At 34.6% G+C, this 23,318-nt stretch overlaps 1 protein-coding gene across 3 annotated transcripts in view; it reads left to right on the top strand.

The window, feature by feature from the left end:
- The window catches only part of LOC135840262 (forkhead box protein P1-like), a 78,251-nt gene that overhangs the window by 20,355 nt on the left and 34,578 nt on the right, over positions 1 to 23,318 (top strand). The window lies entirely within an intron of this gene.

The raw sequence follows: 23,318 nt of genomic DNA, 5'->3' as shown, positions 1-23,318 counted from the left end.
TTTTTGGGAAAAAACTGCCCAATTTGGTTAAAAACAAGTACCTACACACAAAATCTATTAAAAAATCACCAAAAATTCAAAGAATTCCAAAATAGATATTGATGTTTTTCCAATAAGTGAAACGTCAATATTTTGAAACTGTGACAGTCAAAATTGAAAATTTTTTTACTATTCATTTGTTTGACTGAAAACTAAATTTTCAATTCCAAAAATGTTGAAAGGGTTTATGAAAAAGTCGGTAAAACTCTTAATTGGATTGATCACGAATTTGAAAATACGTCTACAGGAGTCTGGAGTACTCACAGTAAGTAGGCATGTTAGTCAAAGTTCAGAAAAAAAGTTGGACTGGAAAATTCATCATTTTAATGGAGCTGAAATCATATAATTATTGTATGAAAATACAGAAAGAATTCTTGTAGAGCTAACTTAAGAGAAGAGGAAAAGAGAAGTTTTCCTGTAAATGGTGTCAATTAACTTACCCCATCCTCCCCCCTCCCATTTCTCTTCTCATATCGCCATTCTGATGATTTGCTTTTTCAGAATATTCATCAAGTTGGCAAATTGAAGAAAAAATAGTTTAACCAAAGATTTTACTGAAAAATCAAAAATTTTTCATTCTCAACAAAAAAAAACATTCAAAAAAATCAAATTTTGGCCAAGTATTTGAAATCTCAAGAATTTTTCCTTTAAAAGAAAATGTCGAAGCAATCAGGCTTATTTTAAAGCGTTATTTTCTTATTTGAACGTTTCGATGAGGGATTTGTCTTTTTTTTCGTGAAGAGTCGATTTTTCTTAGATTTTTCCATTGTGCATTTTTCACAGATTTTTTCTTGAAGGAGAATGAAGTAGAGTAGTAAAAGTTGATAGATTCTTTTCAAAAAGTGAGAAATATTCAATAGAAAAATTTTCATTTCTGTTTGTATCATTATTTAATTTGATAATTTGAAATTTCTGATAATTTAAAATCTGTCCATGATTCATCTCATCAGTTTCAAGGGTTCAAATGAATGAAAAATGAGCTCAGCTTTTTTTTAAAATTTATCAACTGACAAGTTTTTAAATGTGCTTGCTGAAAAGCATTTTGTTGAGTTTTGTCGATTTATTTAAACTTTGGCTCAGGGTGTTCCTCTTCTCTATTATGTAGCTATGAATTTATGGAATGATGATTTCTTACCCAAAAACTTTGAGGAATTACTTTTTTAAATTATTTTATGATAATGCTACCCAACTTTTTATGGTTGTATTTTTTTTAATCAAAGGAGAATTGCGATAAGGTCATTTTTTGGTACCAGACAGTTATCGACTCGACCACACTTAAAATGCTGTAATAAATGTCCCAAATACGAATCCATGGTTAGTTAACCCAATATGACCATTTTTTGTGCTTCAGGGGTTCCCAAGGTTACAAATAAAAAAACATTTTAGGAACCACTGAGTATTATTTTCAATTTTTTAGCGTAAAATATCTGTTTGAACCTGATAAACTTTATACGAGGTGATTTTTCTATTTTCGACCCCATGGGGCAGAAATGGGGGGGGGGTTAATTTTTGGTAAATGTTGGAACCGCCATTTTTAACCGGCCCCTTTGTATTCTGCTAAAAAGCTTTTTACAGTTCATTAGTATCTGAAAGACCTCCATCACACCAAATTTGAGCTCAATAAAATTTTGCGCTGATACTCAAAAATCCAATTTTCCAATTTTTCATGATTTAAATATTTTGGGAACCCCTGGAAAGCTAGAAACCTGCGATTTGCGTCAAACGTAACGTTTGAAGGTACATGTATTCAATTATCTAGATGAAAAAGTTTAATTAAGCTTTCTGTATATTCGTAATTTCGAACTCTTTTTTGAGAGCCCCCCACTTTAAGCATCCCTAAAAAAAAAACGTTTACCTACTTATGCATATTTTTTCAAATAAATTGAAGAATTTACATTCGAAACACACTAGCAAGTGCTCGATAATTTTTTATTTGATTTTTCTTATAACTTTCATGATTGAGATGTTTTGAGTCAAATTCTAACACAACTTCATTGAAATCGTGAAAACGTGATTTTAACGTTTTTTCGAAGAATAAAATTTCAGAATTTGATCCAAAATAGCTCAAGCTTCGGTCAGAAAACCATGTTTGAAGATTTCAAAATACTGTAAGTAAGTATGATACATGGAATGCGTAAGAAAACGAAAAAAACTTCATTAAAATTTTTTTGTCCTTGTTGCGAGCTACTTTTGTTTTTTACTAAAATTTCTCTCTAGTGTGATCCAGAAATTGTAAGTACCTACATATAAATTAGGCGGAAACTTTTTCCCAAAAATTTTACGTACTTGAATTCGCCTTTTAGAAGCATACCTACCTAAGATGTTGAAAAATTTGACTACAGTCGTATACCTACTTATATGTATTATAATTTTACGAAAAATGTGTATCCAGTTGTTTATTTCTCCCTTCTGACCCTGTCATTTTACACAAACCATCGTATAAGTATGTATTTCTTCATCCGCGTTTTCAGGTAAAAAAAAGTACATACGAGTAGACGCACATTTGGCAAATTTAAATTTTGTAACTATGGAAACAATGGGCCTGTTTTTACAATTTTTTCTACCGCTTATCTTACTCCTCCATTTGTACCCTGGAAAAAAATTGTTCACTATACGTCGCGTCGTCGTCGTTGAAACAGACAGCTAATCCATCTTATTTCTCAAGGCTGTGGATTTATACTTACGTTAGAAAATTATTAAATCTTGAGACGAGAATTTTCTACGAACGAACGAACGCTAGGTTGGTTTTAAAATAAATATATGCGTTTCTGACAATGAGTCGTCTATGTTGACTTTTGTTCAAGACTATAGAGTAAGCTACTGAAATGCGAGACTATAAAAATAAAGGATTTTTGAGCATTAGGTACCTAGACATTTCTTGGCGTATAATGTTCCGAAGGTTACGGATTATTTGGCATGTAAGAAAAAAATTATTCGAGTTTTTTTCTTTGGATTTAGAATTTTGGAAGTTTTACTGATTTTTAAGTCATTAAATCGTATTTGCTGATCTATTCGATCATGACTTTGCTACTTTTTCGTCTATAAAAATTTCAGTTGCATTTCAATGAAAATAGGTGGGCACTTACTCGTACTTGTACCTACATAAAATCATCCAAATATTCACATTCAATTCAATTTTTTAAAATTTTAAAATTTTGAAAGTGGTTATTATAAAAATACCTATTTGAAAATAATCAAAGATGGAAGAGGAAATCAGAAAACTTGATGGTGGGGAGAGGGAGGAGAAGTGGTTTTGAAAATTTGAAAAATTTTACCGCATGTAGACAAAAAAAACAATGTGATAATGTTTTCAAGATATGAGATTTTTCAATTTTCCTTCTCAAAAAATTTCAAATAATTTCATTTTTTCAAGTCCAAGGAAAGATTCACAATGAAAAATTTAAAAAGTCACTCCTTATTCCATTCATTTCTGGTACAATTCGATTGCAACACGCTTTGCAACAGTTAGAGGTAGTACCACTTACGCATATTGTATTTACGGCGAACCGAGTAGGCAATTTTATTAACATGTTTTCAATAACATTGCCTACTCGGTTCGCCGTAAATATGAAAGTGACAATGCATCGGACCAAAATTTTTAAAATTGAGACATAAGCGTGGATATTTTGATGTTTGACTTGGCTGATTTTAAATTCTCCCATAATTTTACCCCGTCCACTAATCAAGCACATTGAGGGAAGAGGGGGAGCGGTCGAATTCAAAATTTTTGGAACTTCTAAAATGTATTGGTATATGAATACTTATTACTTAGGTATAATTATTAGTTTTTAAGATCGCTGGTTTCGATCTTTTCTTTTGCCTCAATTCCAAATTTAAAACTTGAATGAATTGAAAAACGGTACCTAGTTAAATTTTTGAAATTTTCAAAATATTATCAATTCATCTTGGTGATGGGCACTGATTTTTCTTTTGAATCTACTTACTCCGAGCACTAATAATTAAACTTGAAGATAAGAGGTGGGCCCAAATTCAAAAATTTTGAAAATCGGGCCATTTTCAAGGTACAAATTAAGGAGGGAGGGGGGGGAATAATTTTGAAAATTTTAAAAATATTATCGTATTAATAGAAATCTAGTTTTAAAAGGTCACCAATTTACATTTTTCACTTGATTTCACCTCACCCAAAATTAAGTCCTTCTGAAAAGTAGAGGTGAAAGGAAGGAAATTTACATAAATTTTGAAAATATCAACAAAGGTATGAAAATCTAAGTTTTTGAGGCCTCTGAAACGATGTAGATTTTTTAAAGATTTGATTCCGACCTCTCATTAACCTTTCTGAGGGATGGAGAGGATCCCAATTTCAAAAATTGGAGATGTCAAATTTCAACGCGAGTACCAAAATTATTTTTGAGGATGCTGATTTCAATTTTTCACGTTTTCTTTGCAACCACAAACTGGGAAATTTTTTGGCAGGGAGGAGAGAGAGGTGTTTCAATCAAAAAATTTGAAACTTTTCAGGAAAATCGAAAAATAATCACGTGGTTGCGATAAGGTACTGTATAATGGGTATGATCGACGTCAGCCATTTTGGTTGTCTCACGTCGTTGTGTACATTCGTCGATAGTAAATGTTGTATAAGTGTGAGTAAGTCTCACCCACACTTATACAACATTTACTATCGACGAATGTACACAACGACGCGAGACAACCAAAATGACTGACGTCGATCATACCTATTATACAGTACCCTAGTTGCGATAACTTTTTTTTCCAACGTGTTTATCAATGAAACACGTGGCTCGTGTGTTTCAAAAATGTAAAAACCCCAATATTCCATCAAATTTTGACTTGGAAAATTTAAATGTATCTTATTTTTGATTCTTTATATCGATTGAAAACACTTTCGGATTATTTTTATGCAGTTCTGGAATCCTTCAAAATAGGAAAACTAAAATTCACTTAAACCTCTAATTTTAACATGTTGAGTCGATTTCAGATGGTCTCACACCGTTTTGGAATCTCCATCCATATTTTGGAAATTTCAGTTTTTGAAAAAAAAATGCCCTGATGCTTTAAAACTGCTCGAAAACTTCATAGTCGTTTTCAATTGATATGTACTTGAGGTTGAAAACAGATTTAGTAAAAGCCCAATTTCAGCTTCTTAGTTAGGTCAGCTTCGTAAAATTTGTTTTTGCTTTTACCGACTTTGCCGTGAAACGGAAAAGTAAGGTATTGTATTTGTCATGATGGTTGAGGATTTGGGTGGGGGTGGATTTTCTTGACGTTTTGGAGTGTGCTGATCACGATAAGACGTATGGCGCAAAACGAGAGAAGTTTATATATATATACTGTCTTATAGTACATTGCGAGATCCGGCATATACACAGGCATTGCGAGATCCGACCCAAAAAATTTCGAAAAATGCTAAAAACTCAAATAATAACACTACAACTTCGTTCGAACGCACGTTCCAGTGTGTAAACAGTGCCTTTCTATGCATTGCCGCCATCAATTTCGCGATCCGCATAAACCGAGATCCACCAACGGCCTAAACCTGATTTGGGGGTGGATCTCGCAAGATGCGTCGTTTATCTATTTTCAAAAATTGTATATAAGTATAAAAATAGTTGACAAAACGAGATCCGGCTGAAAATGGGTGTACAGGGTCCCCCGGATCTCGCGAGTACCGTGGCATATGAGAGAACTTGCGAGATCCGGCAAAAGGATCTCAGGATCTCGCAATGCCGGATTTTATATAAAACGGATCTCGTAATGTATGGTTTTTACATGTATATATACTCTTAATTACTGTAGTTGTGGCACCAAATTATATACTGAATCGACGTTCTGGCACCAAAATTTACGTTCAGGCACCACCAAATGGTGCCACAACGTTTTAGGTTGAAAATGTCCGAAATGGTGTCAGAACGTCACCAGGTGCCTGTACGTCAATTTTTGCCCTGGTGCCACAACGACACTAAGTGCCGACTTATATACACTGTAGTTCTTGGTGTTTTTATCTAGGAGCGCTGCATGTTATACATATTTAAAAATTATACATCCGCTCGACGTTGTGGCATCGCTTACATTTTGAGGGAGTTTATTTGTTTAACCAACGTTCAGGCATCAGGTTTTTGGCAACATTGCAGTGCTGATTGTCTCGATTATATTTTGCATCGGAAGCAGTTGCTAGCTGATTTCCAAAGTCCCTGATGTAATTGTTTTGCATGAGCGATTGTGAGTATGAAGTGAAATTTTTTTGTTTTACCTATGTACTTCCTATGAAAATTGAAATTTTTTGAATTTGAGTCAATGTGTCTGGCCAAATAAAATTTTCCAGGAATTTTTCATGTTTCCTTCCCTCCGCACTTCTATCCCTTCTTGTGTTCTTAGCAATTTTATTGAGCTTTTTTGTAATTTTTAGGACCAAAAATTGAAGTAAAATGTAGTTATTTATACGTTTTTCTGCAATAAATGTATGAATTTTTGGTTAGAAATTTGGCGAACTTACACAAAGTCAGGGGCCTGCATAAGGATCTATTGCGCCCCACGTCGATCCTCGGGGACAACGTTTTTCTTAAAGGAAGAGTCCTAAGGAATATTTCTAGCCCTTGTCTTCAAAAAAAAGTGACCGTACATACGAAGTGGCGGCCATTTTGATTGACAGGTTAGCAGAAATCGCGGATTTTGCGTTCCAACATGGGACTTACACAAAATTTATGAAACCGAACAAAGACAGATGGAAAGAGCAGGCAAACATCTATCACCTGTCCAAATTTCATGTGCTAGAGTGCCTTTCTAAATTTTTGGTGAATCTTTGAAAATCAAATTAAAGCAAAAAGTCAGGGAGAAAATCAAAATTTTACCAAATTGACCGGGAAAGCTGAAATTTGGGATGTACCCTATTTTTGACCTGCCAAAACGATTGGAAACTGTTTCATAACGTTTTGAGCAGTTTTGGAGCATCTAACAGATTTTTGGAACACAAAATTCCCACAAAATTTCATCAAATCGAGTTGGAAAGTCGAAATTCATTCCGCAAACTAAATTCAATACTTACGCTACGAAGTCAATTACAGATGGATTTAAAGTTGTTCTGGAGCCTCCAGCGACTTTTTGAAAATTACTGAAGCTTCCAGTAGATTTCTGAAACTTGAATTTCCCCAAAATTTCATCAAAAATAGAGATGGAAAACCGAAATTCATTCTGCAAAGACGCAAAGTAACTTCAATACGCTATGAATTCGACTGCTGGTGGATTTTAAGTCGTTTTGGAGCCTCCAACGACTTTTTGAAAATTACTTTAGTGTCCACCAGGTTTTTAAAACTTGAAATTTTCACATTTTATCAAATAGAGTTAGCAAGTCGAAATTTACTCCGCAAACTAATTTCAATATGATACCTATGAATTCGACTGTATGGTGGTTTCAAGTAGTTTTGAAACTTTCAGCTACTTACTTTTTGAAAATTTCAATTTTCCCAAAAAAGCTTCATGAAACCTTTCAAAAAGTCGCTGGTGGCTTCAAAACGACTTGAAATCCAGCAGCAGTCGACTTCATAGCGTATTGAAGTTATGTACTTTGCAGAATGAATTTCGGGTTTCCATCTCCATTTCATGAAATTTTGGGGAAATATAAGTTTCAGAAATCTACTGGAAGCTTCAGTAATTTTCAAAAAGTCGTTGTAGGCTCCGAAACGGCTCAAGATCCACCAGCAGTCGACTTCATAGCGTATTGAAGTTACTTTGCGTCTTTGCAGAATGAATTTCGGTTTTCCATCTCTATTTTTGATGAAATTTTGGGGAAATTCAAGTTTCAGAAATCTACTGAAAACTCCAGGAATTTTCAAAAAGTCACTGGAGACTCCAAAATGACTTTAAATTTACCTGTAATTTTGATAATTTTTTAGAATTTTTCAATTTTCAAAAATTCATCAAAAATCGTGAAATCAACTTCAGCACTTGAAATTTTGGATTTGGGGTCCTGGGGTGGTCCCCTTTCGATTTAGCTTTGATTCGTTCACTTTCATTTCTCCAGGTTCAAGTAGTTACCTTGTAAGAAGTACAGAGTGAACTGAATTTCAGCTTTTTTCATCAGGGGACCAGTTCATTTTTCAAGTTTTCAAATAGGAAAGCGCTGGAAAAAAAGGCATCCTGATTTCGGAAAAATGGCATACAATCTATCAAGTGGGTTATTAACAAAAACCAATCGCGAGCATACATTCTAAAGTTTATTTTAACAGAATTACAGTGTTTCTTGGGAACTCAAAATATCAACACGACTGCAAGCTTCAGAACAAAGTGAAAGTTGACTCTGCATGTAGAAATGAAAATCAAATGTGAATTTTGGCTTTCCAATTTCATTTGATAGAGCTTTGTGGTAATTTAAATTTCTAAAAATCTGTTGTGTAGGCTTGAGAACTGCTCAAAACGGTTCGAACTATTTTAAATCGATTTGGTTGGGTTGAAAATTTGGAGATATTTTGATTTTCTTGCATTTTTGGCTCATATTTGGTTTTTAAAAATTCACCAGAATAAGATACCTATCTTCTGAAGAAACTGTGTTATGACAATTGGAAAGAACAAGTTTCAAAATTTAGGCTGCTCAATCAAATGTTTCGAGTTGTTTCCGGCAATTTTTTTGAAAATCTTGAGCTCAAAACATGTCAATTTGGGCGCGCTTTCAGAAACTCCTATTAAAACGTTAGGAAAATTTTAATGTACACGACTAGAGAAGAGAATTCTAACGTTTACGTTCCCTGATTAAATTTGTTGGCTGTTTTTGGATGATTCTTTGAAAATTTTTACCTAAGAAACACCATTTAACACACATGCATTGGAAATTGTATCCACGCTAAAAAAAAAAATTCTGCGGTGGAAAAGGTTCAAAAAAAATATAAATTGAGCAGCTTCAATTTTGGAAATTCCTTTTTTCAACTTTAAATAAGAATTTTTTAACCTCATTGGGAGGAATTTCCGAACTGTGAGTTCAACATGACATTTTCAGACACAAAAGCTTCAAAAACCTATTCAAATAATTTGAAAAGCTTTAAAGAAATACATACGCCTTTTTTTGCCTTACAATAATTTTCCGAGTGCTGTGGTACAATTTTCTGCACGTGCGTTCCTAATACGTAATATTTTTTGCCACCAACATTTTCTGAAAAATTCGCCAAGAGGGTTTGAAAAATTTTATTGAGCAGGCTCAACTTCAAAAAAGTTTTTCCTCGTCATTATGTTATTTTCTTAGCCTCTTGGGTGAAATTTTTCGACGTGCGCTTTACAATTGCATTTTTTTGGTCACTGAACTTTCAAAAAGTTATCTATAAAAAAAAATTTATCGCAGACTTTCAACTTTGGAAATTGTAAAATCAAATTCTTTTTTTACAACATTTTCTTGGTTTCGGCTCCAAAAAATAACACATAGATGCACCTATAAAAAATCGTATACTATAATGCTTGGAGAATTGTTACATGACATTGAAAGGACCCAATGCCCAAATTTGCTGCTTCCCTATACTCTCTAAATTTTAAACAGTGAAATTTCACTGCTTAGCAGTCTCGACATTTTGGCTTTTTAAAAGCAGTAGTTTTTTACTGCAAGACAGTAAAAAATTTACTTAATTGATCAGTAAAAATGATTTTTATTGTCCAATTCAGTAGATTTTTCACTGTTTTGCAGTAAAAAACTACTGCTTTTAAGAAGCCAAAATGTCGTGACTGCTAAGCAGTGAAATTTCACTGTTTCAAATTTAGAGAGTATCTGTTATTTTTGGATACTTTGTTTTGAAGATTTTGGATCTAAAATGTACTGTTTTGAACACGTGTATTGAAAATTGCGCCCATAAGTCACAGAAAACTATGTACTTATTTACCTATGTATTATGAGTAGAACTGTCAATTTATATTCAAATTTGAAGCTGCCCAATGGAATCCTTTCCTTTTAAATATTTCAGGTGATTCTGGGTCTTTAAAAAACAGTTCGTGCGTCCATATTGGAGATGGCACCCAAGAGCCAATGTATGAAAAATGTAAAATGCCTAGGAAAAATAAATTTCAAAAATTTAGCTAGTCAGATTAATTTTTTCAAACTCTTTCTAGCGATTTTTCTTCGAAAGTTTTGGGTCGAAGGAGTTTTGTTTTTGAGAAAATTGTACTTATCACGATTGTGGAAAACAAATTTCCAACAGTTGAAGCTGCCTAATCGATTTTTTAAATCTTTCACAGTGATTTCTTCATGTGGGTACTCAAAAGGCTGGGAAAATTTACTAGAACATAAATTATTTTCAAAGTTTGAATAATGCAACTGAATTTTTTGCTGTTTTCTTTGAGTAATTTTTTGAAAACTTTTCAGCCCAGAAATTCGCATTACAATGCTCGAAAAATCATCGTATGACAAAAGAAATATGATTTCTAGAGTCAAAGCACCCCAATAAAAATTTTTAATCGTTTTTTGGTTGGAAATCGTGCGCAAAAGGCTATGAAAATTAACTACATATGTAGTAAAAATAATTTGTAAGGGTCAAGTTATCTAATCAATTATTTTTACAATTTCTAGATATTTTTTATTGAAAATTGTGTCTAGCATGCACTATTCAGCACCAGCCAAGTACTATGTGCGATTTTAGCTCCCTCTTTAAAGTGGAAGGAGGAATAATGGGGAAATGAATCCTAACCAAATCGCTAGTAAAGAGTCAGAGGAATGAAGAGAGAGTGAATATGGTTCAAAATGAAAATTCAACTCGTAATTGTTGTGTACAACGGCGAAATTATACAAAAACCACTTACGATTAGTTGGGGGCTCACATAAGTATCTAATGCACATCCCACCGTCGATCCTCCGGGGGGAAATTTTTTTTAGAGGTCCAAAGCAACAGATCTAGCTCTTGTCCTAAAAAAAAGGCCTTTAAAGTGGCGACCATTTGAATTGACCGGTCAGCCGAAATCACAGATTTTGCGTTCCAACATGGGATTGCACAAAATTTTTCAAGCCGTACCTACAAAAGTAGATCGAAAGAGCAAGCAAAAATTTAACACCTGTCAAAATTTCAAGTGCTAAAGTGCCTTTTTCTATTTTTGGTGAATTTTTGAAAATCAAATTTAGGCCAATAATGAGGGAATAATTCAAAATTTCACCAAATTTACGTACAAAGGTAAAAACTTATCCATTGGAAACTGTTTCAAACCGTTTTGACTAGTTGTGGAGCCTCCAGCAGATTTTTGAAACTTGAAATTCCCACAAAATTTCTTTAAGATTGAGTTGGAAAGCCGAAATTCATTCTTCAAACCAATTTCAATACTTGACAAAGTCGACTGCAGGCAGATTTCAAGTCGTTTTGGAGTTTTCAACGACTTTTTCACAATTGGTAGAGCCTCCAGTAGATTTCTGAAACTTGAATCATTCACAAAATTTCATCAATGGAGATGGAAAGTTAAAATCTACTCTGCACTCCAGTTTTAACACTCTAAAGAAGACTTCACGAGGGTTCAAGTCATTTTGGAGCTTCCAACGACTTTTTGAAAATTCCAGGTGTCTCCAGCAGATTTCTTAGGGCCGTATTCATGGACGTTGCTCAAGTATCACTTGGCGTACTGCAAGGTGGGCATTGATTTATTATTTTAAAAATGTAAAATTTATCAAAATTCACCACTTAGCCAAGTGATTGGGTAAAGTCTATGAATACGACCCTTAAACTTGAATTTCCACGAAATTTCATCAAATGTAGTTGAAAGGCGGGACTATACTCCACAAACTAATTTCAATGCGATGTAAAGTCAACTACAGGTAGATTTTAAATTGTTTTGGAGCTTCCAGCGATTTTTTAGAAATTACTGGAGCCTCCGGTGGATTTTTGAATTTGAAACTTGAAATTTCAACAAAATTTCAGCAAATGAAATTGGAAAACCGAAATTGACTGTGCTTCAAAATTCCAAAGTGCTATCGACTTTACTGGAGATAGTTTCAGGTCGTTTTGAAGCCTCTAGTAAATGTTTGGAAATCCCAGTTCACGAAAAAATGCCATAAAATGAGTTCAATTCAACTTTAATACGTAGGTACATATACCTAGTCGCGATTGGTGCTTATCAGTAACCCACTGGACCGATTACCTGCTCACCAAAATATTGTTCTGAGCTAGAAAACACAGATTTGCAGGTTTCAAAACGACTTGAAACACTTAAAGTACACCTAATGGCAAGTCAAAATCAAACTCGATGATTTTTTATTGCCCTCAATAGATAAATCGGTTCGTCTCCTCGAGATTTTGAAAATTTCAATTGAAAATACCGATTTAACCTATGCTTTAAGCCTTAAGGAACCCTTCTGATGGGAATTGACACAGTGTGAAGGGAGAAATCGTCGAAATAATTTTCTCCCACTACGACAGCTTCAGCTTCAAAACCTATTTTTTTTTTTCAATTTGAAATATGATTTTTTTTAATTTATTGGGAGTAGTTTCCAAAATTCACGCTCGAAACGGTATTTTTAGTCACAATGTTTTCCAAAACTTATTCAAATACAAATAGTTTAGGAAACTTTAAATTTGAAAATCACCCTTTCTTTGCCTCATAATACGAGTAAGTATTTCAAGCGTTGTGGTAAGATTTCCTGCACATAAATTCTTAACAGGTGATATTTATTAAGCCTAAAATTTTCAAAATTCGATTGGGCAGGTTCATTTTCGAAACTTGTTTTTCCTCGTCATTGTATAATTTTCTTAGCCTTTTAAGTAAAATTTTTCGATACCCGCGTTAAGATTGCGTACACTGATCGTGTGGAGAAGGGGAGATCTCTCCAGAAAAAAACTTTTTGGTCATAACTTCACTATGCTACATTCTTTGAGGAAAATTTTTGGCATTCACTTCCATGAGAAAAAAAATTATGAGAAGTGTTTGAGGGCATTTGAAAATCAAAAATTCGGGAAGTAGATTTTATTGGTTCGAGAAACACTCATTCGGGAAATAGGATTCGGGAAATTGGAATCGGGAACAAAAAATTTGGGTATTTTTTTATTTGGAAAAATGTCCATTCGGGAATCCGAATTCGGGAAAATGTCCGGAAACCAAAAATTAGCCCCGTTCAAAAATGTTTCTGACAAAATTTTCCATCTGAGAAAACTCAGAATGTGATTTGAAAAAATTGATTTCATTTTTTGAAAGGGTACCATACTACCATAACTATTGTGCTGTGTCGTTTTTCAACTTTATTTGAATTTTTTTGCAGCCCAGCTTAAAGTCATGGCCAAATAGCCTCAATAAAACACGCGTAACAAAAGTTTTAAATTTTTGAGCAACGTTTACCCTTTTACCGCCTTTACCTCTAATTTCCAAAAATGTTTCACATGTGTCGAAACTTTTCTTTAATTTTTGAGCAGGGTATGAAGCTGATTGGACAATTGTTTTAAAAATAGGTATTTTTGAGGCATCGAAGTGGTATCCAATTTAGAAAAATATAACCCCCTTCCTACAAAAAATACCTGTTTTTGAACCATTGTGCATTATTGAGCATTGAATTTCATAACCTTCTCAATTAAGTTGTGATAGTTAATTTTCAAAAAAAGAAAAAAAACATAAATTCGTACCTACCTATGTAACATTCTTTTCAGATTCCATCCCTCTGTGAACTAACATCGGAGATATGTGCACTACACAGCACTAACGAAGTACATACCTATTATTTTTCTGGATGGCTAAAGGTCTCCTTTTAAAAGAGGGAGGGGGTTTGAGGAAACGTATCTTACTAAATCGCTGGTAAATTGGTCGGAGGAAGTGGAAGGGAGGGTGAATATGGGCCCAAAAGGTGTGTATGAGTACAAAATTATACGAAAGCCATTACAATTTTATTTACTTGTAGTTACTCATCTTAAAAACAGAGGTAGAGTGGAGGTTCCATTAAAAAATTGAGGATTGTGGAAAGGAGAGTTCATTTTCAATCATTCTTCATCATTTCAAAATTCAAATTAACTGCATACCTAAGAAACTTCAGGTAAAACTTCATTTCTCTTTTTGTGGAATTGCACTCTTCAGCTACAAAAGTGGTCAATTTCAACCCTCTCCTCAGAGGATGAGTGCAATGCCGGAAGCGGCTAATGTTTGGAAGACAAAAAATGGAAGGTTGTTGTTTTTTCCTCTTTTTTCGCCTTAGTCGGGGAGCCTACTCAAGGATAAATTGCACCCCCACCCTTGTTGATCCTCCGGGACAACTTTTTTCTTAAAGGGGGAGTCCTAAGGAACATTTCTAGCCCTTGTACTCAAATAAAAAAGCGGCCCTACTTACAAGATGGCCGCCATTTTAATTGAAAGGTCAGTTGAAATCGCAGATTTTGCGTTCCAACATAAGACTTGCTCAACATTTTTCAAACTGTACAAAGGTACATCGAAAGATCAAGCAAAAATTAATCACCTGTCAAAATTTCAAGTGCCAAAGTGCGTTTTTCGATTTTTGGTGAATTTTTGAAAATCAAATTTAGGCCAAAAATGTGGGAAAAAATCAAAATTTTACCAAATTGACCAAGAAAGCTGAAATTTTGGATATATTTACCCTATTTTCGACATGCCAAATCGATTGGAAACTGTTTCAAACCGTTTTGAGCAGTTCTGGAGCCTCCAGTAGATTTTTGAAACTTTAAATGTTCACAAAATTTCACCAAAATGGAGTTGGAAAACTGAAATTTATTCTGCAAACTAATTTCAATACGCTACGAAGTCAACTGCAGGAGAATTTCAAGTCGTTTTGGAGCCTCCAGCAATTTTTTGAAAACTACTGGAGCCTCCAGTAGATTTTTGAAACTTTAAAATTCCTAAAAATGTCATCAAACGCAGGTAGAAACAAACTAGAAAGTCAAAATTCATTCTGCAAACTAATTTTAATACGCTACGAACTCATCTGCTGGTGGATTTCAAGTCGTTTTGGAGCTTCCAGTCACTTTTTGAGAGGTCTTATGGTGTTTTTTGGAAAATTGAAATTTCCAAGAAGTAGCTGGAAGCTTCAAAATCATTTAAAACCATTTGAAACCACCATGTAGTCGACTTCATATTGTATTGAAATTAGTTTGCGAAGTAAATTTTAGCTTGTCAACTTCATTTGGTAAAATGTTGCGGGAATTTCAAGTTTCCAAAATCTACTGGAGGCTCCAGTAATTTTCAAAAAGGCGCTGGCGGCTCCAAAATGATTTGAACCTACCTGAAGTCGTCTTCAGAGGGTGTTAAAATTGGAGCGCGCGTAGAGTAAATTTCAGCTTTCCATCTCCATTTGATGAAATTTTGTGAACATTTAAAGTTTTAAAAATCTACTGGAGCCTCCAGAACTGCTCAAAACGGTTTGAAACAGTTTCCAATCGATTTGGCATGTCGAAAATAGGGTAAATATATCCAAAATTTCAGCTTTCTCGGTCAATTTGGTAAAATTTTGATTTTTTCCCACATTTTTGGCCTAAATTTGATTTTCAAAAATTCACCAAAAATCGAAAAATGCACTTTGGCACTTGAAATTTTGACAGGTGATTAATTTTTGCTTGATCTTTCGATGTACCTTTGTACAGTTTGAAAAATGTTGAGCAAGTCTTATGTTGGAACGCAAATTCTGCGATTTCAACTGACCTTTCAATTAAAATGGCGGCCATCTTGTAAGTAGGGCCGCTTTTTTTTTAGTACAAGGGCTAGAAATGTTCCTTAGGACTCTCCCTTTAAGAAAAAAGTTGTCCCGGAGGATCGACGGGGGAGGTGCAATTTATCCTTAAGTGGGCTCCCCGACTACCTTGAAATTTTTCTTGAATCAGAAAAAAAATATTAACAGGTACATAATAACCCTAGCTCCCCCCCCCCCCAATGGAAAACATGCACGAGGAGTAAGATGGTCAGTTTTGTTGAGACGCATGTCAAAAAATCTTCTACAACATTTTTTTCTGTTCCACCAATTCTTGAAACGTACCTACGACAGCTTGTAAAATAAATTGATGCTACATAAATACCTTAAATATTTGGCAACGACGCGAAGGTGCGTTAACACTATTTAAATTATATATAGTGGTGCCTTAATGAATGTTACTCGCAAGGTGCCTCAAAGACACATATTATATCCCTGGTGTCACAACTACCATCTAGTAAATTGGTGCCGCAACGTTGAAAAAGTTGGTATATATATATATATAGATATGCAAACGGTACCTCTACGTCACCTTTTATATACTCACGCGTTCTCTTCGTCACCGAAATCGGTGACGGAGGCGTTTTGCCGGTGACGAAGACGTTTCCCTGTGTATACCAAGTCCAAACGGTTTGTTTTCCCCTGAAACGTAAAAGGGGAAAAGTTTGTCCGGTGACGAAAAGGTCATGTATACACCTACTGTATACAGATTTTAAAAATTTTGTTCCATTAACACTGACATACCCTCGACGTCACCGCATATAAACAGTACCTTTTGGTCACCGCTTTTTAAATGCTTCCAGTTGTGTTATATTTTCGTATTCGTAGCCAGCGCAGTTGCAACCTGTTAGGCAAGGCAGCAGGTGACAATTTGGTATAGTCAATATCTTTTTAAATACACAAGGTCACGGAAGAGATCAGTTTATAATCGGAGGCAAATTGGTACCATTCTCGTAAATTTTTTTTGTATAAGCTTAAACCATGTAAATCAAGTGGGGAAAAGAGTATAATCACTATAACAACTGTGCTGGTTACAAATATGAAGTAAATACACCTCCGGAGGCATTTAAAAGCCTGGTGACCAAAAGGTACTGTTTATGTATGGTGACGTCGAGGATACTTAGGTCCATATATATATATGGACCTAAGTATCCTCGACGTCACCATACATAAACAGTACCTTTTCGTCACCAGGCTTTAAAATGCCTCCGGCGGTGTATTTATAGCATATTCTTAACCAGCACAGTTGTAATAGTGATTATACTCTTTTCCCCACTTGATTTACATGCTTTAAGCTTATACAAAAAAAATTTACGAGAATGGTACCAATTTGCCTCCGACTATAAACTGATCTCTTCCGTGACCTTGTGTATTTAAAAACATATTGACTATACCAAATTGTCACCTGCTGCCTTGCCTAATAGACTGCAACTGCGCTGGCTACGAATACGAAAATATAACACAACTGGAAGCATTTAAAAAGCGGTGACCAAAAGGTACTGTTTATATATGGTGACGTCGAGGGTATGTCTGTGTTGATGGAAAAAAATTTTAAAAATCTGTATACAGTAGGTGTATACATGACCTTTTCGTCACCGGACAAACTTTTGCCCTTTTACGTTTCAGGGGAAAACAAACCGTTTGGACTTGTTATACACAGGGCAACGTCTTCGTCACCGGCAAAACGCCTCCGTCACCGATTTCGGTGACGAAGAGAACGCGTGAGTATATAAAAGGTGACGTAGAGGTACCGTTTGCATATCTATCAATTTATGTATAAATTTGTGTCACGCTGAACTCAAAAGCTCCGAACTTTAAGTCGAAACTGATGATGGCAAAATATTGCTTTGATACTGAACTAGAGAAATTTTTAATTTGGTCAAAATCGGTTCAGCCGTTTACGAGATATGAACGTATAAGTGTGTTTCAACGTTATGGATAAGCAGAAATTTGTGTAAACCCTTATATCTCGCAAACGGCTCACCCCCCACAAACAGATGTGGTGGTTAGGGTGTGTAGGTTGCAGATCGGTGCGCCGGAGGTCGGGTGTTCGAATCCCACGCGAGTCAAGAGGAGAAAATTTTTTGTTGATTTTTTTGTTAATTTTATCCGTCCAAAATTTTTTTGCCATAAAAAAACAAAATTTTTCAAAAATTTCTAGTGTAATTTTTGTTTTAACAAAAAACATTAAGTTTTTGGTAAATAGCCAGTAAATTTTGATAATTTTTAATTTGTTTTTTTTTTTTGTTAATTAATAGTAATTTTTAGTAAATAAAATGATTAGATATTTTTGGTGAATTACTCGTAATTAAAGTTGGTCGAAAATTTTGGTAAATTGCTTGGGTAATTTTGGTAAATTGGTAAAAACCTTTGGCAGTAAATTACTGGGGTGATTAAAATTCGGTAAAAAATTGGTAAATTAGTGAGGAAATGTCTGGTAAATTACTGAGGTGAATGTTAGTAAATTGCTGGGGTAATTTTTGGTAAAATGGAAAAAGTCGGTAAAATTGGTAAATTATTGGGTAATGTCTGGTAAATTACTGAGGTAAATGTTAGTAAATTGCTGAGGTAAATTTTGGTAAATTGGTAAATTTTGGTAAATTGATAAATTTTGGTAAATTGGTAAACTTTGGTAAATTGGTAAATTTCAGTAAATTGGTAAATTTGGGTAAATTGGTAAATTTTGGTAAATTGGTAAATTTTGGTAAATTGGTAAATTTCAGTAAATTGGTAAATTTCAGTAAATTGGTAAATTTCAGTAAATTGGTAAATTTTAGTAAATTGGTAAATTTCGGTAAATTGGTAAATTTTGGTAAATTGGCAAATTGGTAAATTTCAGTAAATTGGTAAATTTCGGTAAATTGGTAAATTTTGGTAAATTGGTAAATTTTGGTAAATTGGTAAATTTTGGTAAATTGGTAAATTTCAGTAAATTGGTAAATTTCGGTAAATAGCTAAATTTTGGTAAATTGGTAAATTTTGGTAAATCCGTAAATTTTGGTAAATTTATTTATTTTCTTGTATAACAGAGCAAAGTCGGTTAATCTTGCCTACTGCGCAAGATGTTTTTTTTTCATATTTTTGTCAGAAAATTAATTTAAAATAGTAAACTGCACTTTAGTCCTGAGGTGGACTGGTCTATGATGTAAGATGGCGATCCCCAGGGGCTCTGAGACACCAAGGGACCCCCAAGGTCATGTTTAAACCAAAAAAATATACTTTTTTCATTTCCTTCAAACATAAATTTTCGCAAGCTTTGCCTTCGCCTCCATCGGGTCAGTTTGTTTGTTTTTTTTTAAATTTTGAAAAAAAAATTTTAATTACCTAAAAATTGTGTTGTCAAAGGATTTTTTTAATTTTCTGCCCTCGTTGGGGCCTCTTGTGTTTTCTTTCCGCATTGATATCAAACTTTTATAAAAATCTATTTGGGTACCTACTGAAATTTTAAGAAGTAGTTATTTTTTTTTCATTTAATGAGCCATATACAGCAACTTATCGGCTAGAGGCTTGTATTTACGAGTGAAAAGCTTAAAATTAGGTTATACAGGAAATAAAGATAAGTATGTACATACAATTTTAAATTTTTTTATCTAATTTTGTTGAGATTAGAAATTTAATAACTTCGTCTGTGCGAGAAGGGTTGTCAGAGAGGAGGACCTGTAGTTGGTTAGAACTTAGGTGTCTGGAGCGTTCATTCTGGTAAGAAGGGCAGTCTATTAGTAAATGAGCAATGTTTAGGGGGATGTTGTTGTATTCTGGGCATAACGGAGGAGGCTGTTTGAGGAATATGAATTGGTGAGTGAGAAGGGAGTGGCCAGTCCTGAGTCGGGTGAGAAGAACCTCAGATTTACGTTGATGTTGCTCAGAAGTTTTCCATAAAGATGTGGTGTTTTTGATGCTTTTGAGTTTATTTGAACTTGGGACCTGAGACCGTGAAGATTGAAATACTTCATGCATTAGTGTTTTGGAATGGAGTTTCAAATCAGATAGAGGGATTGGTATGTTGGCAAGGGGGAGGTGGAGGTGTGCCTGTTTAGCTGTTTTGTCTGCTAGCTCATTTCCTTGAATCTGGGAGTGTGAAGGTATCCAACATAGTATGGGTGTGTTATTTTGGAAGAGTTGAAGGAGTTCAATGATCTCAAGTGATATAGGATGTGAATATTTTGACCTATAGTTTTTTATTGATAATAGAGCAGATAAAGAGTCAGTAAAAATTATGACATTATTTAAAGAAAAATCAAGGGAATATGAAATTTCAGATTTAATTGCATATAGTTCAGCAGTAAGGATAGTGCAAAGGGAGGGGAGAGCAATGGGGATAGATACATCGCCATGAATGATTGCACATCCAGTGAATTTTTGAGTTTTTGAACCATCAGTATATATATGACTGAATTCTTCATACTTGTCAAGAAGGAGAAGAAAATGTCTTTTAAGTATGATGGAGTTGGTGTGATTTTTGTTAAATTCTGTCAAGGATAGGTCAATAATAGGGTTAAAAGATTGCCAAGTGGGATAAGGTTTAGTTAACAAGTGGTGTATTTTAATGATATTTTCTTCAATTTGTTGGAGAAAAGATTGGAATTTTACAGGTAGTGAATGTATAGGAATTATATATTCCAACTATAAGTTGAAGTCAGGGTTTGATTTTATGCTCAAGTATGTTGATGTGGAAATATATTGTCTACGTATGTCAAGTGGGCATTCAGAAGCATCATTAAGAAGGCAAAGAAGTAGTGTTTAATCCAAAAAAACACACTTTTCACCTGAAAAAACTTCTCAAAACTATAGCTTTTGCTTTCACTCCATTCGAGCCTGTTTGCTTCTCATTTTCAAAATTGAAATTTTCAACAACCCATCGTTCAAATTCTAAAATTTTGAGCTAAAAAAGGGAACAAATTTTTCAAAAACATTCTTTTTTTATCTCTCGAAACGGGTACGAATTTTTAACGAGTCAATTTCTATCTCGTTTCTAAACCAAAAAAAAAAATCCATTTTTTGAAACTTTCATGAGTTCAGAAGAGAAAATAAAATTTTTTTATAAACCTTCACGGGTATAGGTACAAAGTATACCTATCAATTGGCGAAATTGTCATTTCATCTTTTATTCCACTTTAAAAACTCGTCATTTTATTCGACTAGATTGATATTTTTTTCTCATGACTAATTTTTAGTTCCACTCCTTCAAAAAAAAACACCCCTAGTTTTGCACCTGTCAAGTTGACTAATTTTTGCCTTGCATTCAAGTATCCGAACCTGAGAAAAAAACAGAACGAGAAAGATTCTTAAAGAGAAGGGGGTAAAATTTGGAGGGTCCTATTCGGTGCATCCGCCAGGGGTGCCCAACTGAACCAGTCCGTGCCTGTTGGCTTTTGAAATTTTGACTGCAAGGTAATTTTTTTTTGTTCACTCTTTCGATTTACCTTTGTTCGGATCAAAATTATTTCTCTTGATGAAATACCTCCCTAGTTGATGTTTTTTGCAGTGATGTTGTATGACAATATTGAGTAATTATTACTCAAACTTGATCAAATAGACGACTAAAACATAGACCTAGTTTTTTTTTATTATTTGCAAAAATTTTCAAAATAATTTTGAGTTTAATCTCAATTGTAATTTATTGAACATTACCAGGAAAAATCACCAAAAACATAATTTCAGGCAAAAATCGAAACGAACTGGGCCCCATTGCTCTAAGGACTGTAGTCTAGATATTTCAATAGTAAATTATAAAATTTAGAGTAAATTCTTGCCTCGACAACTAAGTACATCCAGGTAATTCGATCTCTAGTATTACCTATATCGTTTATAAAAATATATAATCTCTCTAAAATCACGATAATAAAATAAATCCCATCAAACTAGAGTATATAAGATTGAAACCTCCACTTCAGTCATACGCTGGTTCACTTAACCATACACTACATCGAACAGATACTCACACATTAAAAAACACATTTCACTAGCGGGCAAGATGAGTACATAGGCAAAGGCATCTTACATCGGTGCAAAATTCTCGCTCAACGATTAAATATAAAATTCAAACCTAACGACGTAAGTACTTTTTTCGCTAACTAAAATGTTCGGTAACTCGCCGTAGCTGTTGCTACTCTTATTTCTAGTATATTGATACACCTATATATAATTACGTAAAATTTCATCGAGAATTTACCGATTCGACGTCGAAACGAAATGTTTAATCGCGAAAAGCTCATTTCGATCAGTGATGGCTCGCGGCACCATCGTTGCAACGCATTAATGGGTTAGCGAAGTAATCGAGCGTATTTATAAAGTAATCTATTTTCTCACTGGCATCGCCACCGCAGCAGCAGCAGCGTAGTTACGGGCGAAAGGGGGAAAAAATTTTTATATTTCTAAATGCGAGGCAAAAAAAAAACGTGATGAAAATGCTCGTAGATGAGAAAAATGTGAAAAAAAAAGAAGCGACGAGTTGGAGAGAGAGAGAAATGGAATAGATCGGGTAAGAGGTGTGGTAAAATAAAAAAATGAAAGAGAGAACGAAGAGGACGACACGTTAGAAAGAAATAGAGAGGGGGGCGAATGTTTTGGAATATTAAGGTGTCAAATTAATTATTGGGAATGCTAACGTTAGAAATACATATCTAAACATAAAATTAGATTTATGAACAAACTTCGTGTTTCGAATTTAATTAAAAGCTATAATAGCGAAATCATAAATTAAATGATAAAGAAAGGGTCCGTATAGTGGCTAAAACGGTTGGAATTCGCGCGCTCTTAGTTCGAGTAGGTGATTTAAAACATGGTGTAGGATTTTCGCAGAGAGAGTACGCGGCGTGGTGGCGGCGAGGCGCGAGTACATAAGGGATGGCCCTTGTTGGCGCTAGACGGCAAGGGGGGTAAAGCAGTACGAGGATTTACCTGATACTCGGAAGAAGTGTTAAGGGTAGCTTATAACTGCAACGGCATCGCAATAGCACCCAAAATTCGCCCGCCTTTATCTCCTTTGTCAACAATGATTCGTTTTAGATACATCTCTCCTTCCCCCTGACCCTGTAACCCTGTTCTGGCGCTCGCCGCTACCTTACCCTTGCCCCCCCCCCTGGATGGCCTAACTCCCCCCTCTTCGACACTACCTATCGAGACCTGCGAGGACTACGACGACGACGAAGGTGGCCGTGATTCCTGCTACACAACTATATACGAGAGCGTATAAAATCGTCGTCTTTGTAACCTTTAACGAAAATTAAAAGGTTTTTGGAAATCAGTTCTTTACTACTATTTCATTTAGCCGAAAACGTAAAATACACCGTTTTCTAATTAAATAGGCCCCGCAATTCGTGGCGTTGTTGTCGGCTCGCGAAACGAATTAAATGCACCCTTTTGTTAAATAATATCGTTTCTTCGTAGTCGAGTACCCAGTACCCAGTACTATGTGTATGTAGTTGCCGGGCCAAGTTTTTAATACCTTTAATTATACGGCAATAACAGTCGCGGTTTCGTTTATCCAATTTTCGCCTCTACGTACTAATTTTACAAGCGGTATAAATTTTTCATACCGTTTTACAGCGTGTTTTTTCTCCCCCACTCCTCCCCATTCCTCGACGAGTTCCTTTCACTCTTTAGTATTATATAACGAGATGCTCTTTTCTTAATGTATTTTAATCGTCGCCGAGTATTTCTTCAGCATATTTCAACC

This window comes from Planococcus citri, chromosome 3 (assembly GCF_950023065.1).
Source record: "Planococcus citri chromosome 3, ihPlaCitr1.1, whole genome shotgun sequence".
NCBI lineage: Eukaryota > Metazoa > Arthropoda > Insecta > Hemiptera > Pseudococcidae > Planococcus > Planococcus citri.
This window is presented reverse-complemented; position numbering and strand designations above follow the sequence as displayed.